We start from the raw sequence: 24,409 nt of genomic DNA on the forward strand, positions 1-24,409 counted from the left end.
GCAACCTGATGGAGGTCTGTATAGATGGATTAATAGAACAAGTCCCAAACACAGCTAGAAGCCCAATATTTTTTCAGAGGTAGATGAAGAAAAAAATATATGCAGTTTGCAACCTGATGGAGGTCAGTATAGATGGACTAGTACAACAAGTCCCACACACAGCTAGAATCCCAATATTTTTTCAGAGCTAGATGCAGAAAAAAATTATATTCAATTTGCAACCTGATGGAGGTCAGTATACATGGACTAATAGAACAAGTCCCACACACAGCTAGAAGGTCAAATATTTTTTCAGAGGTAGATGCAGAAAAAAATTATATTCAGTTTGCAACCTTATGGAGGTCAGTATAGATGGACTAATAGGACAAGTCCCACACACAGCTAGAAGGCCAAATATTTTTTCAGAGGTAGATGCAGAAAAAAATTATATTCAGTTTGCAACCTTATGGAGGTCAGTATAGATGGACTAATAGAACAAGTCCCACACACAGCTAGAAGTCCAAATATTTTTTCAGAGGTAGATGCAGAAAAAAATATATTCAGTTTGCAACCTGATGGAGGTCTGTATAGATGGATAAATAGAACAAGTCCCACACACAGCTAGAAGCCCAATATTTTTTCAGAGGTAGATGAAGAAAAAAATATATGCAGTTTGCAACCTGATGGAGGTCAGTATAGATGGACGAGTACAACAAGTCCCACACACAGCTAGAAGCCCAATATTTTTTCAGAGCTAGATGCATAAAAAAATTATATTCAATTTGCAACCTGATGGAGGTCAGTATAGATGGTCTAATAGAACAAGTCCCACACACAGCTAGAAGGCCAAATATTTTTTCAGAGGTAGATGCAGAAAAAAATTATATTCAGTTTGCAACCTTATGGAGGTCAGTATAGATGGACTAATAGAACAAGTCCCACACACAGCTAGAAGGCCAAATATTTTTTCAGAGGTAGATGCAGAAAAAAATTATATTCAGTTTGCAACCTTATGGAGGTCAGTATAGATGGACTAATAGAACAAGTCCCACACACAGCTAGAAGGCCAAATATTTTTTCAGAGGTAGATGCAGAAAAAAATTATATTCAGTTTGCAACCTTATGGAGGTCAGTATAGATGGACTAATAGAACAAGTCCCACACACAGCTAGAAGGCCAAATATTTTGTCAGAGGTAGATGCAGAAAAAAATTATATTCAGTTTGCAACCTTATGGAGGTCAGTATAGATGGACTAATACAACAAGTCCCACACACAGCTAGAAGCCCAATATTTTTTCAGAGGTAAATGCAGAAAAAAATATATTCAGTTTGCAACCTGATGGAGGTCTGTATAGATGGTTTAATAGAACAAGTCCCACACACAGCTAGAAGCCCAATATTTTTTCAGAGGTAGATGCAGAAAAAAATATATTCAGTTTGCAACCTGATGGAGGTCTGTATAGATGGATTAATAGAACAAGTCCCAAACACAGCTAGAAGCCCAATATTTTTTCAGGGGTAGATGAAGAAAAAAATATATGCAGTTTGCAACCTGATGGAGGTCAGTATAGATGGACTAGTACAACAAGTCCCACACACAGCTAGAAGCCCAATATTTTTTCAGAGCTAGATGCAGAAAAAAATTATATTCAATTTGCAACCTGATGGAGGTCAGTATAGATGGACTAATAGAACAAGTCCCACACACAGCTAGAAGGTCAAATATTTTTTCAGAGGTAGATGCAGAAAAAAATTATATTCAGTTTGCAACCTTATGGAGGTCAGTATAGATGGACTAATACAACAAGTCCCACACACAGCTAGAAGCCCAATATTTTTTCAGAGGAAGATGCAGAAAAAAATATATTCAGTTTGCAACCTGATGGAGGTCTGTATAGATGGATTAATAGAACAAGTCCCACACACAGCTAGAAGCCCAATATTTTTTCAGAGGTAGATGCAGAAAAAAATATATTCAGTTTGACACCTGATGGAGGTCTGTATAGATGGATTAATAGAACAAGTCCCAAACACAGCTAGAAGCCCAATATTTTTTCAGAGGTAGATGAAGAAAAAAATATATGCAGTTTGCAACCTGATGGAGGTCAGTATAGATGGACTAGTACAACAAGTCCCACACACAGCTAGAAGCCCAATATTTTTTCAGAGCTAGATGCAGAAAAAAATTATATTTAATTTGCAACCTGATGGAGGTCAGTATAAATGGACTAAAAGAACAAGTCCCACACATAGCTAGAAGGTCAAATATTTTTTCAGAGGTAGATGCAGAAAAAAATTATATTCAGTTTGCAACCTTATGGAGGTCAGTATAGATGGACTAATAGGACAAGTCCCACACACAGCTAGAAGGCCAAATATTTTTTCAGAGGTAGATGCAGAAAAAAATTATATTCAGTTTGCAACCTTATGGAGGTCAGTATAGATGGACTAATAGAACAAGTCCCACACACAGCTAGAAGGCCAAATATTTTTTCAGAGGTAGATGCAGAAAAAAATATATTCAGTTTGCAACCTGATGGAGGTCTGTATAGATGGATTAATAGAACAAGTCCCAAACACAGCTAGAAGCCCAATATTTTTTCAGAGGTAGATGAAGAAAAAAATATATGCAGTTTGCAACCTGATGGAGGTCAGTATAGATGGACTAGTACAACAAGTCCCACACGCAGCTAGAAGCCCAATATTTTTTCAGAGCTAGATGCAGAAAAAAATTATATTCAATTTGCAACCTGATGGAGGTCAGTATAGATGGACTAATAGAACAAGTCCCACACACAGCTAGAAGGCCAAATATTTTTTCAGAGGTAGATGCAGAAAAAAATTATATTCAGTTTGCAACCTTATGGAGGTCAGTATAGATGGACTAATAGGACAAGTCCCACACACAGCTAGAAAGCCAAATATTTTTTCAGAGGTAGATGCAGAAAAAAATTATATTCAGTTTGCAACCTTATGGAGGTCAGTATAGATGGACTAATAGAACAAGTCCCACACACAGCTAGAAGGCCAAATATTTTTTCAGAGGTAGATGCAGAAAAAATTATATTCAGTTTGCAACCTTATGGAGGTCAGTATAGATGGACTAATAGAACAAGTCCCACACACAGCTAGAAGGCCAAATATTTTTTCAGAGGTAGATGCAGAAAAAAATATATTCAGTTTGCAACCTGATGGAGGTCTGTATAGATGGATTAATAGAACAAGTCCCACACACAGCTAGAAGCCCAATATTTTTTCAGAGGTAGATGAAGAAAAAAATATATGCAGTTTGCAACCTGATGGAGGTCAGTATAGATGGACTAGTACAACAAGTCCCACACACAGCTAGAAGCCCAATATTTTTTCAGAGCTAGATGCATAAAAAAATTATATTCAATTTGCAACCTGATGGAGGTCAGTATAGATGGACTAATAGAACAAGTCCCACACACAGCTAGAAGGCCAAATATTTTTTCAGAGGTAGATGCAGAAAAAAATTATATTCAGTTTGCAACCTTATGGAGGTCAGTATAGATGGACTAATAGAACAAGTCCCACACACAGCTAGAAGGCCAAATATTTTTTCAGAGGTAGATGCAGAAAAAAATTATATTCAGTTTGCAACCTTATGGAGGTCAGTATAGATGGACTAATAGAACAAGTCCCACACACAGATAGAAGGCCAAATATTTTTTCAGAGGTAGATGCAGAAAAAAATTATATTCAGTTTGCAACCTTATGGAGGTCAGTATAGATGGACTAATAGAACAAGTCCCAAACACAGCTAGAAGGCCAAATATTTTGTCAGAGGTAGATGCAGAAAAAAATTATATTCAGTTTGCAACCTGATGGAGGTCAGTATAGATGGACTAATACAACAAGTCCCACACACAGCTAGAAGCCCAATATTTTTTCAGAGGTAGATGCAGAAAAAAATATATTCAGTTTGCAACCTGATGGAGGTCTGTATAGATGGATTAATAGAACAAGTCCCACACACAGCTAGAAGCCCAATATTTTTTCAGAGGTAGATGCAGAAAAAAATATATTCAGTTTGCAACCTGATGGAGGTCTGTATAGATGGATTAATAGAACAAGTCCCAAACACAGCTAGAAGCCCAATATTTTTTCAGAGGTAGATGAAGAAAAAAATATATGCAGTTTGCAACCTGATGGAGGTCAGTATAGATGGACTAGTACAACAAGTCCCACACACAGCTAGAAGCCCAATATTTTTTCAGAGCTAGATGCAGGAAAAAATTATATTCAATTTGCAACCTGATGGAGGTCAGTATAAATGGACTAATAGAACAAGTCCCACACACAGCTAGAAGGTCAAATATTTTTTCAGAGGTAGATGCAGAAAAAAGTTATATTCAGTTTGCAACCTTATGGAGGTCAGTATAGATGGACTAATAGGACAAGTCCCACACACAGCTAGAAGGCCAAATATTTTTTCAGAGGTAGATGCAGAAAAAAATTATATTCAGTTTGCAACCTTATGGAGGTCAGTATAGATGGACTAATAGAACAAGTCCCACACACAGCTAGAAGTCCAAATATTTTTTCAGAGGTAGATGCAGAAAAAAATATATTCAGTTTGCAACCTGATGGAGGTCTGTATAGATGGATAAATAGAACAAGTCCCACACACAGCTAGAAGCCCAATATTTTTTCAGAGGTAGATGAAGAAAAAAATATATGCAGTTTGCAACCTGATGGAGGTCAGTATAGATGGACGAGTACAACAAGTCCCACACACAGCTAGAAGCCCAATATTTTTTCAGAGCTAGATGCATAAAAAAATTATATTCAATTTGCAACCTGATGGAGGTCAGTATAGATGGACTAATAGAACAAGTCCCACACACAGCTAGAAGGCCAAATATTTTTTCAGAGGTAGATGCAGAAAAAAATTATATTCAGTTTGCAACCTTATGGAGGTCAGTATAGATGGACTAATAGAACAAGTCCCACACACAGCTAGAAGGCCAAATATTTTTTCAGAGGTAGATGCAGAAAAAAATTATATTCAGTTTGCAACCTTATGGAGGTCAGTATAGATGGACTAATAGAACAAGTCCCACACACAGCTAGAAGGCCAAATATTTTTTCAGAGGTAGATGCAGAAAAAAATTATATTCAGTTTGCAACCTTATGGAGGTCAGTATAGATGGACTAATAGAACAAGTCCCACACACAGCTAGAAGGCCAAATATTTTGTCAGAGGTAGATGCAGAAAAAAATTATATTAAGTTTGCAACCTTATGGAGGTCAGTATAGATGGACTAATACAACAAGTCCCACACACAGCTAGAAGCCCAATATTTTTTCAGAGGTAAATGCAGAAAAAAATATATTCAGTTTGCAACCTGATGGAGGTCTGTATAGATGGTTTAATAGAACAAGTCCCACACACAGCTAGAAGCCCAATATTTTTTCAGAGGTAGATGCAGAAAAAAATATATTCAGTTTGCAACCTGATGGAGGTCTGTATAGATGGATTAATAGAACAAGTCCCAAACACAGCTAGAAGCCCAATATTTTTTCAGAGGTAGATGAAGAAAAAAATATATGCAGTTTGCAACCTGATGGAGGTCAGTATAGATGGACTAGTACAACAAGTCCCACACACAGCTAGAAGCCCAATATTTTTTCAGAGCTAGATGCAGAAAAAAATTATATTCAATTTGCAACCTGATGGAGGTCAGTATAGATGGACTAATAGAACAAGTCCCACACACAGCTAGAAGGTCAAATATTTTTTCAGAGGTAGATGCAGAAAAAAATTATATTCAGTTTGCAACCTTATGGAGGTCAGTATAGATGGACTAATACAACAAGTCCCACACACAGCTAGAAGCCCCATATTTTTTCAGAGGTAGATGCAGAAAAAAATATATTCAGTTTGCAACCTGATGGAGGTCTGTATAGATGGATTAATAGAACAAGTCCCACACACAGCTAGAAGCCCAATATTTTTTCAGAGGTAGATGCAGAAAAAAATATATTCAGTTTGCAACCTGATGGAGGTCTGTATAGATGGATTAATAGAACAAGTCCCAAACACAGCTAGAAGCCCAATATTTTTTCAGAGGTAGATGCAGAAAAAATTATATTCAGTTTGCAACCTTATGGAGGTCAGTATAGATGGACTAATAGAACAAGTCCCACACACAGCTAGAAGGCCAAATATTTTTTCAGAGGTAGATGCAGAAAAAAATTATATTCAGTTTGCAACCTTATGGAGGTCAGTATAGATGGACTAATAGAACAAGTCCCACACACAGCTAGAAGGCCAAATATTTTTTCAGAGGTAGATGCAGAAAAAAATATATTCAGTTTGCAACCTGATGGAGGTCTGTATAGATGGATTAATAGAACAAGTCCCACACACAGCTAGAAGCCCAATATTTTTTCAGAGGTAGATGAAGAAAAAAATATATGCAGTTTGCAACCTGATGGAGGTCAGTATAGATGGACTAGTACAACAAGTCCCACACACAGCTAGAAGCCCAATATTTTTTCAGAGCTAGATGCATAAAAAAATTATATTCAATTTGCAACCTGATGGAGGTCAGTATAGATGGACTAATAGAACAAGTCCCACACACAGCTAGAAGGCCAAATATTTTTTCAGAGGTAGATGCAGAAAAAAATTATATTCAGTTTGCAACCTTATGGAGGTCAGTATAGATGGACTAATAGAACAAGTCCCACACACAGCTAGAAGGCAAAATATTTTTTCAGAGGTAGATGCAGAAAAAAATTATATTCAGTTTGCAACCTTATGGAGGTCAGTATAGATGGACTAATAGAACAAGTCCCACACACAGATAGAAGGCCAAATATTTTTTCAGAGGTAGATGCAGAAAGAAATTATATTCAGTTTGCAACCTTATGGAGGTCAGTATAGATGGACTAATAGAACAAGTCCCAAACACAGCTAGAAGGCCAAATATTTTGTCAGAGGTAGATGCAGAAAAAAATTATATTCAGTTTGCAACCTTATGGAGGTCAGTATAGATGGACTAATAGAACAAGTCCCACACACAGCTAGAAGCCCAATATTTTTTCAGAGGTAGATGCAGAAAAAAATATATTCAGTTTGCAACCTGATGGAGGTCTGTATAGATGGATTAATAGAACAAGTCCCACACACAGCTAGAAGCCCAATATTTTTTCAGAGGTAGATGCAGAAAAAAATATATTCAGTTTGCAACCTGATGGAGATCTGTATAGATGGATTAATAGAACAAGTCCCAAACACAGCTAGAAGCCCAATATTTTTTCAGAGGTAGATGAAGAAAAAAATATATGCAGTTTGCAACCTGATGGAGGTCAGTATAGATGGACTAGTACAACAAGTCCCACACACAGCTAGAAGCCCAATATTTTTTCAGAGCTAGATGCAGAAAAAAATTATATTCAATTTGCAACCTGATGGAGGTCAGTATAAATGGACTAATAGAACAAGTCCCACACACAGCTAGAAGGTCAAATATTTTTTCAGAGGTAGATGCAGAAAAAAATTATATTCAGTTTGCAACCTTATGGAGGTCAGTATAGATGGACTAATAGGACAAGTCCCACACACAGCTAGAAGGCCAAATATTTTTTCAGAGGTAGATGCAGAAAAAAATTATATTCAGTTTGCAACCTTATGGAGGTCAGTATAGATGGACTAATAGAACAAGTCCCACACACAGCTAGAAGTCCAAATATTTTTTCAGAGGTAGATGCAGAAAAAAATATATTCAGTTTGCAACCTGATGGAGGTCTGTATAGATGGATAAATAGAACAAGTCCCACACACAGCTAGAAGCCCAATATTTTTTCAGAGGTAGATGAAGAAAAAAATATATGCAGTTTGCAACCTGATGGAGGTCAGTATAGATGGACGAGTACAACAAGTCCCACACACAGCTAGAAGCCCAATATTTTTTCAGAGCTAGATGCATAAAAAAATTATATTCAATTTGCAACCTGATGGAGGTCAGTATAGATGGACTAATAGAACAAGTCCCACACACAGCTAGAAGGCCAAATATTTTTTCAGAGGTAGATGCAGAAAAAAATTATATTCAGTTTGCAACCTTATGGAGGTCAGTATAGATGGACTAATAGAACAAGTCCCACACACAGCTAGAAGGCCAAATATTTTTTCAGAGGTAGATGCAGAAAAAAATTATATTCAGTTTGCAACCTTATGGAGGTCAGTATAGATGGACTAATAGAACAAGTCCCACACACAGCTAGAAGGCCAAATATTTTTTCAGAGGTAGATGCAGAAAAAAATTATATTCAGTTTGCAACCTTATGGAGGTCAGTATAGATGGACTAATAGAACAAGTCCCACACACAGCTAGAAGGCCAAATATTTTGTCAGAGGTAGATGCAGAAAAAAATTATATTCAGTTTGCAACCTTATGGAGGTCAGTATAGATGGACTAATACAACAAGTCCCACACACAGCTAGAAGCCCAATATTTTTTCAGAGGAAAATGCAGAAAAAAATATATTCAGTTTGCAACCTGATGGAGGTCTGTATAGATGGTTTAATAGAACAAGTCCCACACACAGCTGGAAGCCCAATATTTTTTCAGAGGTAGATGCAGAAAAAAATATATTCAGTTTGCAACCTGATGGAGGTCTGTATAGATGGATTAATAGAACAAGTCCCGAACACAGCTAGAAGCCCAATATTTTTTCAGAGGTAGATGAAGAAAAAAATATATGCAGTTTGCAACCTGATGGAGGTCAGTATAGATGGACTAGTACAACAAGTCCCACACACAGCTAGAAGCCCAATATTTTTTCAGAGCTAGATGCAGAAAAAAATTATATTCAATTTGCAACCTGATGGAGGTCAGTATAGATGGACTAATAGAACAAGTCCTACACACAGCTAGAAGGTCAAATATTTTTTCAGAGGTAGATGCAGAAAAAAATTATATTCAGTTTGCAACCTTATGGAGGTCAGTATAGATGGACTAATAGAACAAGTCCCACACACAGATAGAAGGCCAAATATTTTTTCAGAGGTAGATGCAGAAAGAAATTATATTCAGTTTGCAACCTTATGGAGGTCAGTATAGATGGACTAATAGAACAAGTCCCACACACAGCTAGAAGCCCAATATTTTTTCAGAGGTAGATGCAGAAAAAAATATATTCAGTTTGCAACCTGATGGAGGTCTGTATAGATGGATTAATAGAACAAGTCCCACACACAGCTAGAAGCCCAATATTTTTTCAGAGGTAGATGCAGAAAAAAATATATTCAGTTTGCAACCTGATGGAGATCTGTATAGATGGATTAATAGAACAAGTCCCAAACACAGCTAGAAGCCCAATATTTTTTCAGAGGTAGATGAAGAAAAAAATATATGCAGTTTGCAACCTGATGGAGGTCAGTATAGATGGACTAGTACAACAAGTCCCACACACAGCTAGAAGCCCAATATTTTTTCAGAGCTAGATGCAGAAAAAAATTATATTCAATTTGCAACCTGATGGAGGTCAGTATAAATGGACTAATAGAACAAGTCCCACACACAGCTAGAAGGTCAAATATTTTTTCAGAGGTAGATGCAGAAAAAAATTATATTCAGTTTGCAACCTTATGGAGGTCAGTATAGATGGACTAATAGGACAAGTCCCACACACAGCTAGAAGGCCAAATATTTTTTCAGAGGTAGATGCAGAAAAAAATTATATTCAGTTTGCAACCTTATGGAGGTCAGTATAGATGGACTAATAGAACAAGTCCCACACACAGCTAGAAGTCCAAATATTTTTTCAGAGGTAGATGCAGAAAAAAATATATTCAGTTTGCAACCTGATGGAGGTCTGTATAGATGGATAAATAGAACAAGTCCCACACACAGCTAGAAGCCCAATATTTTTTCAGAGGTAGATGAAGAAAAAAATATATGCAGTTTGCAACCTGATGGAGGTCAGTATAGATGGACGAGTACAACAAGTCCCACACACAGCTAGAAGCCCAATATTTTTTCAGAGCTAGATGCATAAAAAAATTATATTCAATTTGCAACCTGATGGAGGTCAGTATAGATGGACTAATAGAACAAGTCCCACACACAGCTAGAAGGCCAAATATTTTTTCAGAGGTAGATGCAGAAAAAAATTATATTCAGTTTGCAACCTTATGGAGGTCAGTATAGATGGACTAATAGAACAAGTCCCACACACAGCTAGAAGGCCAAATATTTTTTCAGAGGTAGATGCAGAAAAAAATTATATTCAGTTTGCAACCTTATGGAGGTCAGTATAGATGGACTAATAGAACAAGTCCCACACACAGCTAGAAGGCCAAATATTTTTTCAGAGGTAGATGCAGAAAAAAATTATATTCAGTTTGCAACCTTATGGAGGTCAGTATAGATGGACTAATAGAACAAGTCCCACACACAGCTAGAAGGCCAAATATTTTGTCAGAGGTAGATGCAGAAAAAAATTATATTCAGTTTGCAACCTTATGGAGGTCAGTATAGATGGACTAATACAACAAGTCCCACACACAGCTAGAAGCCCAATATTTTTTCAGAGGAAAATGCAGAAAAAAATATATTCAGTTTGCAACCTGATGGAGGTCTGTATAGATGGTTTAATAGAACAAGTCCCACACACAGCTGGAAGCCCAATATTTTTTCAGAGGTAGATGCAGAAAAAAATATATTCAGTTTGCAACCTGATGGAGGTCTGTATAGATGGATTAATAGAACAAGTCCCGAACACAGCTAGAAGCCCAATATTTTTTCAGAGGTAGATGAAGAAAAAAATATATGCAGTTTGCAACCTGATGGAGGTCAGTATAGATGGACTAGTACAACAAGTCCCACACACAGCTAGAAGCCCAATATTTTTTCAGAGCTAGATGCAGAAAAAAATTATATTCAATTTGCAACCTGATGGAGGTCAGTATAGATGGACTAATAGAACAAGTCCTACACACAGCTAGAAGGTCAAATATTTTTTCAGAGGTAGATGCAGAAAAAAATTATATTCAGTTTGCAACCTTATGGAGGTCAGTATAGATGGACTAATACAACAAGTCCCACACACAGCTAGAAGCCCAATATTTTTTCAGAGGTAGATGCAGAAAAAAATATATTCAGTTTGCAACCTGATGGAGGTCTGTATAGATGGATTAATAGAACAAGTCCCACACACAGCTAGAAACCCAACATTTTTTCAGAGGTAGATGCAGAAAAAAATATATTCAGTTTGCAACCTGATGGAGGTCTGTATAGATGGATTAATAGAACAAGTCCCAAACACAGCTAGAAGCCCAATATTTTTTCAGAGGTAGATGAAGAAAAAAATATATGCAGTTTGCAACCTGATGGAGGTCAGTATAGATGGACTAGTACAACAAGTCCCACACACAGCTAGAAGCCCAATATTTTTTCAGAGCTAGATGCAGAAAAAAATTATATTCAATTTGCAACCTGATGGAGGTTAGTATAAATGGACTAATAGAACAAGTCCCACACACAGCTAGAAGGTCAAATATTTTTTCAGAGGTAGATGCAGAAAAAAATTATATTCAGTTTGCAACCTTATGGAGGTCAGTATAGATGGACTAATAGGACAAGTCCCACACACAGCTAGAAGGCCAAATATTTTTTCAGAGGTAGATGCAGAAAAAAATTATATTCAGTTTGCAACCTTATGGAGGTCAGTATAGATGGACTAATAGAACAAGTCCCACACACAGCTAGAAGGCCAAATATTTTTTCAGAGGTAGATGCAGAAAAAAATATATTCAGTTTGCAACCTGATGGAGGTCTGTATAGATGGATTAATAGAACAAGTCCCACACACAGCTAGAAGCCCAATATTTTTTCAGAGATAGATGAAGAAAAAAATATATGCAGTTTGCAACCTGATGGAGGTCAGTATAGATGGACGAGTACAACAAGTCCCACACACAGCTAGAAGCCCAATATTTTTTCAGAGCTAAATGCATAAAAAAATTATATTCAATTTGCAACCTGATGGAGGTCAGTATAGATGGACTAATAGAACAAGTCCCACACACAGCTAGAAGGCCAAATATTTTTTCAGAGGTAGATGCAGAAAAAAATTATATTCAGTTTGCAACCTTATGGAGGTCAGTATAGATGGACTAATAGAACAAGTCCCACACACAGCTAGAAGGCCAAATATTTTTTCAGAGGTAGATGCAGAAAAAAATTATATTCAGTTTGCAACCTTATGGAGGTCAGTATAGATGGACTAATAGAACAAGTCCCACACACAGCTAGAAGGCCAAATATTTTTTCAGAGGTAGATGCAGAAAAAAATTATATTCAGTTTGCAACCTTATGGAGGTCAGTATAGATGGACTAATAGAACAAGTCCCACACACAGCTAGAAGGCCAAATATTTTGTCAGAGGTAGATGCAGAAAAAAATTATATTCAGTTTGCAACCTTATGGAGGTCAGTATAGATGGACTAATACAACAAGTCCCACACACAGCTAGAAGCCCAATATTTTTTCAGAGGTAGATGCAGAAAAAAATATATTCAGTTTGCAACCTGATGGAGGTCTGTATAGATGGTTTAATAGAACAAGTCCCACACACAGCTAGAAGCCCAATATTTTTTCAGAGGTAGATGCAGAAAAAAATATATTCAGTTTGCAACCTGATGGAGGTCTGTATAGATGGATTAATAGAACAAGTCCCAAACACAGCTAGAAGCCTAATATTTTTTCAGAGGTAGATGAAGAAAAAAATATATGCAGTTTGCAACCTGATGGAGGTCAGTATAGATGGGCTAGTACAACAAGTCCCACATACAGCTAGAAGCCCAATATTTTTTCAGAGCTAGATGCAGAAAAAAATTATATTCAATTTGCAACCTGATGGAGGTCAGTATAGATGGACTAATAGAACAAGTCCCACACACAGCTAGAAGGTCAAATATTTTTTCAGAGGTAGATGCAGAAAAAAATTATATTCAGTTTGCAACCTTATGGAGGTCAGTATAGATGGACTAATACAACAAGTCCCACACACAGCTAGAAGCCCAATATTTTTTCAGAGGTAGATGCAGAAAAAAATATATTCAGTTTGCAACCTGATGGAGGTCTGTATAGATGGATTAATAGAACAAGTCCCACACACAGCTAGAAGCCCAATATTTTTTCAGAGGTAGATGCAGAAAAAAATATATTCAGTTTGCAACCTGATGGAGGTCTGTATAGATGGATTAATAGAACAAGTCCCAAACACAGCTAGAAGCCCAATATTTTTTCAGAGGTAGATGAAGAAAAAAATATATGCAGTTTGCAACCTGATGGAGGTCAGTATAGATGGACTAGTACAACAAGTCCCACACACAGCTAGAAGCCCAATATTTTTTCAGAGCTAGATGCAGAAAAAAATTATATTCAATTTGCAACCTGATGGAGGTCAGTATAAATGGACTAATAGAACAAGTCCCACACACAGCTAGAAGGTCAAATATTTTTTCAGAGGTAGATGCAGAAAAAAATTATATTCAGTTTGCAACCTTATGGAGGTCAGTATAGATGGACTAATAGGACAAGTCCCACACACAGCTAGAAGGCCAAATATTTTTTCAGAGGTAGATGCAGAAAAAAATTATATTCAGTTTGCAACCTTATGGAGGTCAGTATAGATGGACTAATAGAACAAGTCCCACACACAGCTAGAAGGCCAAATATTTTTTCAGAGGTAGATGCAGAAAAAGATATATTCAGTTTGCAACCTGATGGAGGTCTGTATAGATGGATTAATAGAACAAGTCCCACACACAGCTAGAAGCCCAATATTTTTTCAGAGGTAGATGAAGAAAAAAATATATGCAGTTTGCAACCTGATGGAGGTCAGTATAGATGGACGAGTACAACAAGTCCCACACACAGCTAGAAGCCCAATATTTTTTCAGAGCTAGATGCATAAAAAAATTATATTCAATTTGCAACCTGATGGAGGTCAGTATAGATGGACTAATAGAACAAGTCCCACACACAGCTAGAAGGCCAAATATTTTTTCAGAGGTAGATGCAGAAAAAAATTATATTCAGTTTGCAACCTTATGGAGGTCAGTATAGATGGACTAATAGAACAAGTCCCACACACAGCTAGAAGGCCAAATATTTTTTCAGAGGTAGATGCAGAAAAAAATTATATTCAGTTTGCAACCTTATGGAGGTCAGTATAGATGGACTAATAGAACAAGTCCCACACACAGCTAGAAGGCCAAATATTTTTTCAGAGGTAGATGCAGAAAAAAATTATATTCAGTTTGCAACCTTATGGAGGTCAGTATAGATGGACTAATAGAACAAGTCCCACACACAGCTAGAAGGCCAAATATTTTGTCAGAGGTAGATGCAGAAAAAAATTATATTCAGTTTGCAACCTTATGGAGGTCAGTATAGATGGACTAATACAACAAGTCCCACACACAGCTAGAAGCCCAATATTTTTTCAGAGGTAGATGCAGAAAAAAATATATTCAGTTTGCAACCTGATGGAGGTCTGTATAGATGGATTAATAGAACAAGTCCCACACACAGCTAGAAGCCCAATATTTTTTCAGAGGTAGATGCAGAAAAAAATATATTCAGTTTGCAACCTGATGGAGGTCTGTATAGATGGATTAATAGAACAAGTCCCAAACACAGCTAGAAGCCCAATATTTTTTCAGAGGTAGATGAAGAAAAAAATATATGCAGTTTGCAACCTGATGGAGGTCAGTATAGATGGACTAGTACAACAAGTCCCACACACAGCTAGAAGCCCAATATTTTTTCAGAGCTAGATGCAGAAAAAAATTATATTCAATTTGCAACCTGATGGAGGTCAGTATAGATGGACTAATAGAACAAGTCCCACACACAGCTAGAAGGTCAAATATTTTTTCAGAGGTAGATGCAGAAAAAAATTATATTCAGTTTGCAACCTTATGGAGGTCAGTATAGATGGACTAATAGGACAAGTCCCACACACAGGTAGAAGGCCAAATATTTTTTCAGAGGTAGATGCAGAAAAAAATTATATTCAGTTTGCAACCTTATGGAGGTCAGTATAGATGGACTAATAGAACAAGTCCCACACACAGCTAGAAGGCCAAATATTTTTTCAGAGGTAGATGCAGAAAAAAATATATTCAGTTTGCAACCTGATGGAGGTCTGTATAGATGGATTAATAGAACAAGTCCCACACACAGCTAGAAGCCCAATATTTTTTCAGAGGTAGATGAAGAAAAAAATATATGCAGTTTGCAACCTGATGGAGGTCAGTATAGATGGACTAGTACAACAAGTCCCACACACAGCTAGAAGCCCAATATTTTTTCAGAGCTAGATGCAGAAAAAAATTATATTCAATTTGCAACCTGATGGAGGTCAGTATAGATGGACTAATAGAACAAGTCCCACACACAGCTAGAAGGCCAAATATTTTTTCAGAGGTAGATGCAGAAAAAAATTATATTCAGTTTGCAACCTTATGGAGGTCAGTATAGATGGACTAATAGAACAAGTCCCACACACAGCTAGAAGGCCAAATATTTTTTCAGAGGTAGATGCAGAAAAAAATTATATTCAGTTTGCAACCTTATGGAGGTCAGTATAGATGGACTAATAGAACAAGTCCCACACACAGCTAGAAGGCCAAATATTTTTTCAGAGGTAGATGCAGAAAAAAATTATATTCAGTTTGCAACCTTATGGAGGTCAGTATAGATGGACTAATAGAACAAGTCCCACACACAGCTAGAAGGCCAAATATTTTTTCAGAGGTAGATGCAGAAAAAAATATATTCAGTTTGCAACCTGATGGAGGTCTGTATAGATGGATTAATAGAACAAGTCCCACACACAGCTAGAAGCCCAATATTTTTTCAGAGGTAGATGAAGAAAAAAATATATGCAGTTTGCAACCTGATGGAGGTCAGTATAGATGGACTAGTACAACAAGTCCCACACACAGCTAGAAGCCCAATATTTTTTCAGAGCTAGATGCAGAAAAAAATTATATTCAATTTGCAACCTGATGGAGGTCAGTATAGATGGACTAATAGAACAAGTCCCACACACAGCTAGAAGGCCAAATATTTTTTCAGAGGTAGATGCAGAAAAAAATTATATTCAGTTTGCAACCTTATGGAGGTCAGTATAGATGGACTAATAGAACAAGTCCCACACACAGCTAGAAGGCCAAATATTTTTTCAGAGGTAGATGCAGAAAAAAATTATATTCAGTTTGCAACCTTATGGAGGTCAGTATAGATGGACTAATAGAACAAGTCCCACACACAGCTAGAAGGCCAAATATTTTTTCAGAGGTAGATGCAGAAAAAAATTATATTCAGTTTGCAACCTTATGGAGGTCAGTATAGATGGACTAATAGAACAAGTCCCACACACAGCTAGAAGGCCAAATATTTTTTCAGAGGTAGATGCAGAAAAAAATATATTCAGTTTGCAACCTGATGGAGGTCTGTATAGATGGATTAATAGAACAAGTCCCACACACAGCTAGAAGCCCAATATTTTTTCAGAGGTAGATGAAGAAAAAAATATATGCAGTTTGCAACCTGATGGAGGTCAGTATAGATGGACTAGTACAACAAGTCCCACACACAGCTAGAAGCCCAATATTTTTTCAGAGCTAGATGCAGAAAAAAATTATATTCAATTTGCAACCTGATGGAGGTCAGTATAGATGGACTAATAGAATGATGCTATGCCCAAAAGATTTTACTTCACTAGGTGCAGTAAAAAAATTGGTATTCTATACACAGGTGGTATATCTTGCAACACAGATAGGCTACTCCACTGACTAACACACTCTGCAATAGGCCAAAAAGGATTAGCTTTGCTAGATTCAGCCAAATGCTGTGAAAAAAACTTGCACAGCACTGGCACAGACCTGCCTGGCAAAAACTGATAGGAACTGATGTAACCTAGTCCTGAAAAGGACTCCAATTACAATTAGTCTTTACTCCCACAATCTATCTATTTAAGAGCACAGACCTGCCTGATAAAAGTCGTAGGAAATGCTGTAACCTAGTCCTTAAAAGGACTGCAATCACAACTATTCCCTACTCCCAAGCTATCTGTAGATTTGTGCGAAAATTGGCTTGAAATTAACAAGGTATAGCGCACACAGCAACAGCGGTGCCGTCTAACACGCAGCTGCAGCAGTGAGAAAATGGTGGCGACGGGGAAAATGGCTTGGTCTTATAGGGCAAGGACATGTGACATACACTGCCAATGACACATGCCCTTGCTTGTGTGAAAAAAAGCACTTCGCTCCGTGTGTGCGCTGCTGATAGGCTGATAGATTGCACCTCCCCACTGCAAATGCGGGAAAGAGAAAAAAAAATGGAGATCTTCATTGTTCCTGCAGAGATCCATCCCCTGCCCCTCCCCCCACCCCGCTGTACACTCAAACTGCGTATTAACATTAATTTTCATCATTACTGAGAAAAAATCCAGTTATGATTTTGGTGCACGAACAGTTATCGAACATAACCTCGAACAGCCGAATTTTTCTCAAATTGTTCGTGTTCGCCGAACGGCTCGAACACCACCCAAAACAGCTCGAATTTGAGATTGGCGAACAGTTCGAGTAGAACAACGCTCATCTCTATTTTTTACATAAAAAAAAACAGTTTGAGTGTGTCGCTGACTGTTCAGCTCCAAATATATCTTTTTAAAAAAGTCTGGTATACGCCAGTAAATTAGAACTGTGGTTTTGCAGTTCCACAGTTCAAATCTCTGTATTATCCAGCTTTTGGCCTGTTTTGCGTAAAATAAAACAGTAATAGTGTCTCCCTGTCTGTTCAATCACAAATATATCTGTTTAAAAGATTCTGGTGTAGGCCAGACAAAAAGAACTGTGGTTTTCCTCTTCCACGGTTCTAATCTCCTTTTTATTACCCTTTTTCCATTGATAGTGCGAGTGTAAGCTATTTTACTTCATTTACAATGGGCAAGGCGCGTGGCAAGGGACGTGGAACTGGACGTTCAGGTAATGGTTCGTATAGAGGACGGGGCCGTGGCCAAGGTGAAAATGTGCCACAACCAACAGCCACATCTTCTCGCTCCCACTTCTTGACCGAATTACTAGGGAAGCACACTACAACAACAGTATTGCGAACTGATCAGTGTGAACAGGTTATTAATTGGATAGCAGATAATACTTCCAGTTACCTGGGCACCACCACCTCCGGTCTGTCTTCCACATGGTCAAGTTTTAGTAGTCGTGAGTCTCGACCACATACTCCTCCTCACCCTGATGCTCCTTCCTTCCACCATGCCGAGTGTCATCAGACAGAAACTGATCCCACACTTGGACACTCTGAAGAGCTGTTCACTGGTCCATTTCCATATTTGTGCCCCTTGCCTGCTCCGCTTGAAGTGGTGGAAGAGGAGATACCATGTAGCGATGCCCAAATATTTGAACAGCCACGGCCACAGGAAGTCGATGCTGGCAATTTGTCACAAGAGGTGGACAATGACGAGACACAATTGCCACAAAGTGAGGAGGAGGATCGTGGTGCACGAGTGGAAGAGGAGGAGGTGGTGGATGATCTAGTAACTGACCCAACGTGGCAGGAGGACATGCAGAGCGAAGCCAGCAGCACACAGGGGGAGGGAGGCAGAGTACCCCAACAGGCAGAAAGAAGCAGTGTGGTGGCCGCACACAGAAGGCAGGCAACAGTTCCCCGTAACACCAACATGAGGGATGTTGCCAGTACAACCGGTAGGTCTTCCAGAGTCTGGAATTTTTTTAAAGTCTCTGCTGATAACCTCAAAAAGGCCATTTGTACCACCTGCCATGTCAGCATCAGCAGGGGTGACAAAACTACCAGCCTTACTACCACCAGCATGATCAGGCACATGGCAGCAAAGCACCCGGCTTTGTGGGGCGAACCCCAGGATCCACGACCAGTGTCAGCGGGTGTCACCACTGCTTCTTCCGCTGTTGTGCGTGTGATAGAACTCCCTGTTGTGCGTGCCCCCTCCTCTCAGTCTTCACTTGTTATGGCAGTTTCTCAAGAAACAGCATCAACGTCCACGTCCCACCACAGCGTTCAATTGTCCATATCCCAGCGCAAATTCACAGCCAACGCCTCACAGGCCACAGTCCTAAATTTGTACATTTCACGACTGCTTGTGTTGGAAATGCTGCCTTTTAGGCTGGTGGAGACGGAATCCTTCCGCAACCTTATGGCGGTGGCCGTCCCTCGGTACTCGGTCCCCAGCCGACACTATTTTGCCCGGTGTGCCATCCCCGCACTACAACACAAGCACGTGTCCCAAAACATCTGCCGTGCCCTCAACAACGCAGTTACTGGGAGAGTCCACCTGACAAAGGACACGTTGACAAGTGCTTGTGGCCAGGGACGGTACATCTCTCTGACGGCACACTGGGTAAACATAGTGTAAGCCGGGACCCAGTCGGACCTTGGGACAGAACACATCCTCCCCACACCGAGGATTGCGGGCCCTATGTCAGTCAGAGTTGCCCCCACAGTGTACAGCTCCTGTGCATCCTCCTCCTCCGCATGTTCAGCCTCCATCTCAGATATCAGCACATCAGTTACAAGCTGGAAGCACTGCAGTACTGCCTCAGCCAAGCGGCAACAGGCTGTGCTGAAACTCATAAGCTTAGGTGAGAAACCTCACCTGCATCCAGGCATGGTCGTGTGTGTCAATGGCCGTGACCTGGTGGCGGCTCTGAGGCGAGGCGAGATCACACACGTACCATGCCTGGCTCATGTGGTTAACCTCGTGGTTCAGCAGTTTCTTAAATCGTACCCAGAGTTGCCAGATCTGCTCGTCAAAGTACGCCGCCTATCAGCTCAATTTCGCAAGTCGGCTACAGCTTCCACCGCCCTTGCTGTGTTGCAGCAGCATTTGCAGTTTCCGGCACACCGACTTGTGTGTGATGTCCCCACACGTTGGAACTCTACCCTCCACATGTTGCAAAGGATTTGTGAGCAGAAGAGAGCAGTTGTGGAGTACCAGCTGCAACAAGGCCGTCGATATTCAGGCCAGACTCCACACATAAGACCTCAGGAGTGGACTTGGATGTCTGACATATGTACCATCCTGACAAACTTTGAGGAGTCCACCAAGACGGTGAGTGGCGATGACGCCATCATTAGCGTCAGCATCCCACTTGTCTGTCTTTTGCAACGCTCTCTGCAGAGAATTAAAGAGGAGGCATTGCAGCCAGAGTATGATGAGATGGATCAAGAAGCCGTAGCAGGCGATTACACACAGCCCAGCCTCATCTCATCCAAACATGCATTGGGGGACAATGAGGGAGAGGAGGAGGAAGAACAGGAGCTGGTATCATGCGCTGTAGACGGTAGTACCTGTACAACTGTCATACCATTGGTTCAGCGTGGGTGGCCTGAGGACAGGGGGAAGGAGGAGGAGGAGAGCATGGTCAGTCGTCATCTTAGTGAGGACACGGAAGTCTTGCCCATGACCAGTCTGGCACGCATGGCTGACTTTTTGTTACGCTGCCTTAACCGTGACCCTCGCGTTGTCAAAATGTTGGGTGACAGTCATTACTGGTTGGTGACACTTTTTGACCCCCGCTACAAGGAGAACTTTCACTCTCTTATTCCTGAGGTGGAGAGGTCTACAAAAATGGGGCAGTACCAGAAGGTCCTTGCTGCAGAACTGTTAAAAAAATTCCCATCTGAACACGCTTGCGGCAGAGGTCACAGTTCGTTGCCCAACCAAGGCGTACAGGTGAGAGAGACGCAACTCCAATTCAGCAGAGGCAGGGGAACATTGTCAACGTTCTGGGACAGTTTTCTGAGACCCGCCCAGCTTACAGGCTCTGTACAAGGAGTGGAAAGTTTCAAAAGATGGTGAGGGAGTACCTTGGGGACCGTACCAGCGTCCTCCGTGATTCCTCTGTGCCTTTTAATTTTTGGGTATCCAAGTTGGAAACTTGGAATGAATTCGCTCTGTACGCCTTGGAGGTCCTGGCCTGCCCTGCCGCTAACGTGTTATCGGAGCGTGTTTTTAGTGCCGCTGGAGGAATTATAACAGATAAGCGCACTCGCCTGTCAACTGACAATGCTGACAAGCTGACCCTTATCAAAATGAACAAGGGCTGGATTGGGCCAGACTTCTCATCACCACCAAATGACAGCAGAGTAACATAAAGTCAAATCCACTGTGTTATTTCGGGAGGTGTATTTCCATGCACCGCTTCACACCCACACATGGGTATATGTCGCGCCCCCCAGGGCCGTGGGGTACTCGGCAGCTGGGCCCTCAGATGCTTGGAGGATATCACGGTGGCTGGCCCGGTCCGTGGCCCAGGGCGGACAGCTGAAAAGAGGGGAATGTATATTGGGATAATAGGTTTGTAAATGTTCGTGACGCCACCTGTGGTGTCTGGTGAGGATCACCAGCGCTGCAGCAGTCCACTGAGGCCGGTGTTGTGGCAACTTAGATGGTATCGCTTCCCACAGGTGGAGCAGGGCCTCGGGGCAGCGTAGGAGGGGGGATGCAGGACAGAGGGGACCCAGCCAGGTCAGAGCAAGAATAGGAGCACACACGAAAGTCACTTCAGTGCCTTTTACTTATGGAAATTTGGGCACATCCCGGAGCACTGTAGGGTGAGGGGTGCATGTCCAGATTCTCCCCAGTGAGTGGGTGTAGGGTCTCCTGTTTCTTGCCTCTCTGTAGTAAGTTTCTGACCTGCCTAGAGCTAGGCCTAACTTGGTTTCTGTTCTGCAACTGCTGACTTGGTGATAGGGCCTTCTGTTGGAGATCACTCTCCCTATTCTCTGGGGTCTCCGTGATTCCTGACCCTGGTACGTATCAGCTTTTGGTGATCCTGGGACATGTAGTTCGCCAGGGGTTCCGGTTGTTTTCTACGAGTCATGAAGATCCACGTAGACTCGGACCCGGTGTCCGGTATATGCTTCTGGGGTGAGCTTGTAAAGCTCCTCTGCTCCCTATGTTACTCTCTTCCACTTGTCTTCGGCCCCGCTCGGGCCCTCACTAGGCTACACACACTGCAGCCGGGACGCTGCTCTTCTTCGCCACTTTCAGAGTATCGGCACACTCCTAGCTCTCTATCCTGAGCTCTGTGAGTTCTAGTCTGGAATCCCTCTACAGACTGTACTGAACTCTTTCTGCAGGAACAGCTAGGCTCTGGCTTGACTGCACTGACTCCTTCTGTGTCTGAGCAGGAACTCCCTGGCTGCTCTGTACTCTAGCAGGCTAGTAACTGAACTGCCTAGCTCCACCATCCCTATTTATATCCCTAACTGGCTCCCCCTGGTGGTCTGACGTGGAAGGTGAAGGTGTGTGTATGGTGTGGGGGCCTCTTGTGGGGAAATCCTTTAATGCACCCCTCTAGGATCTGTGGTACAAAGCACAGCTGGGTGCCACATATACGCTTCCTCATGTCGGCTGTATTTTGCTCTTCTCCTTATCCTCAGCCTCCACCACCACTATACTACCTGGGTGAACTTGGTCTGTGATGCCTGCATTGCAAGTTCCTCCGTCCTAATTTTTGACAGCTTTTGCATGGAAAGCATAGGCAAAGACTATGGGAAACCCACTCCCCAATAATGGGAATAATGTTTTTAATATGCTGTACTGCGTGGCTCTTGTTTGCCAGCATTGCAAGTTCCTCCGTCCTAATTTTTGGCAGCTTTTAATTGGAAGGCATAGGCAAAGACTATGGGAGACCCACTCCCCAATAATAGGAATAATGTTTTTAAGATGCTGTACTGCATGGCTCTTCCAAGGGGCATTTAAACCATCTTGTTAAGCTACTGCAACTTCCACATCTCTTTCAAGGGGCATTAAAACCGTCTTCTTAAGCTACTACAACCTCCACGTCTCTTCCAAGGGGCATTAAAACCATCGTGTTAAGCTACTGCGACCTCCACGTCTCTTCCAAGGGGCATTAAAACCGTCTTCTTAAGCTACTGCAACTTCCATGTCTCTTCCAAGGGGCATTAAAACCATCTTGTTAAGCTACTGCAACCTCCACCACTTTTCCCAGGGGCATTGATATTGTCTTTTTATTCCACTGCGACCTCCACGTCTCTTCAAAGGGGCATTAAAACCATCTTGTTAAGCTACTGCAACCTCCACGTCTCTTCCAAGGGGCATTAAAACCGTCTTGTTAAGCTGCTGCGACCTCCACGTCTCTTCCAAGGGGCATTAAAACTGTCTTGTTAAGCTACTGCTACCTTCACCACTTTTCCCAGGGGCATTGATATTGTCTTTTTATTCCACTGAGACCTCCACGTCTCTTCCAAGGGGCATTAAAACCGTCTTGTTAAGCTACTGCGACCTCCACGTCTCTTTAAAGGGGCATTAAAATCGTCTTGTTAAGCTACTGCAACCTCCACGTCTCTTCCAAGGGGCATTAAAACCATCTTGTTAAGCTACTGCAACCTCCACATCTCTTCCAAGGGGCATTAAAACCATCTTGTTAAGCTACTGCAACCTTTACGTCTATTCCAAGGGGCATTAAAACTATCTTGTTAAGCTACTGCGACCTCTACTTCTCTTCCAAGGGGCATTAAAACAGTCTTGTTAAGCTACTGCGACCTCCACCACTTTTCCAAGGGGCATTGATATTGTCTTTTTATTCCACTGCGACCTCCACCATTCTTCCAACAGGCATTGCATTTCCTCCTAATTTTAGTCAGCTTTTGCTTTTCAATGCATAGGCGAACACTAAGGGAGACCCACTCCCCAATAATGGGTAGAAGGTTTTTAGTATGCTGTAATCCACATCTGTTTCAAGGGGCATTGCAGTTCCTCATAATTTTTGGAAAGCCTTCCATTCACTGCTTAGGCCAACAGTGCACAGGAGACCCAGTTGCTATGAATGGAAAAAACTGTTTAGTTAAGGCCCTCTGACCTTCATGTCACTTCCAAGGGGCATTGGAGTGCCTCAAAATTTTTATTGGGCATTGCACTCACTGCATGCCCTATAACTGTGTAGCCGAACCGCTCCTTTTGGTACAGAAACATATCCTACAAGACATGTGTGGTTGACTGGCCTGATATTGATGTGAATGGTCCCTGTTCCTCCTGCTCTTTCTCCTTTGCCACCACCTCATCCATCATTCGTCACCTGAAGCTTTGTTTTAACGGGAGTCATAGAACTGGGATAGTAGCAGGAAAACATCCAGCAATCCTTGGAGGAGGTAGGATATGCGCCAAAACGCTGACCACCTAAGGCCTAGCCGCTACTACATACATGCGCTTGCATTCCAAGAAAACAAAGCAGATGCTAACTTCTGTCATCATCATGTTCCTCACCTTGGCACTCTCAATTCCCCTGATGGAGAAGCCAGGGCCCACCGGAAGAGTCTGGTTCTTTGGTGGGCTCGTCCAATGCTGCCCTAA

The sequence above is a fragment of the Phyllobates terribilis genome, unplaced genomic scaffold, assembly GCF_046119375.1.
Source record: "Phyllobates terribilis strain yellow unplaced genomic scaffold, ASM4611937v1 Scaffold_8__6_contigs__length_399053987, whole genome shotgun sequence".
NCBI classification, from domain to species: domain Eukaryota; kingdom Metazoa; phylum Chordata; class Amphibia; order Anura; family Dendrobatidae; genus Phyllobates; species Phyllobates terribilis.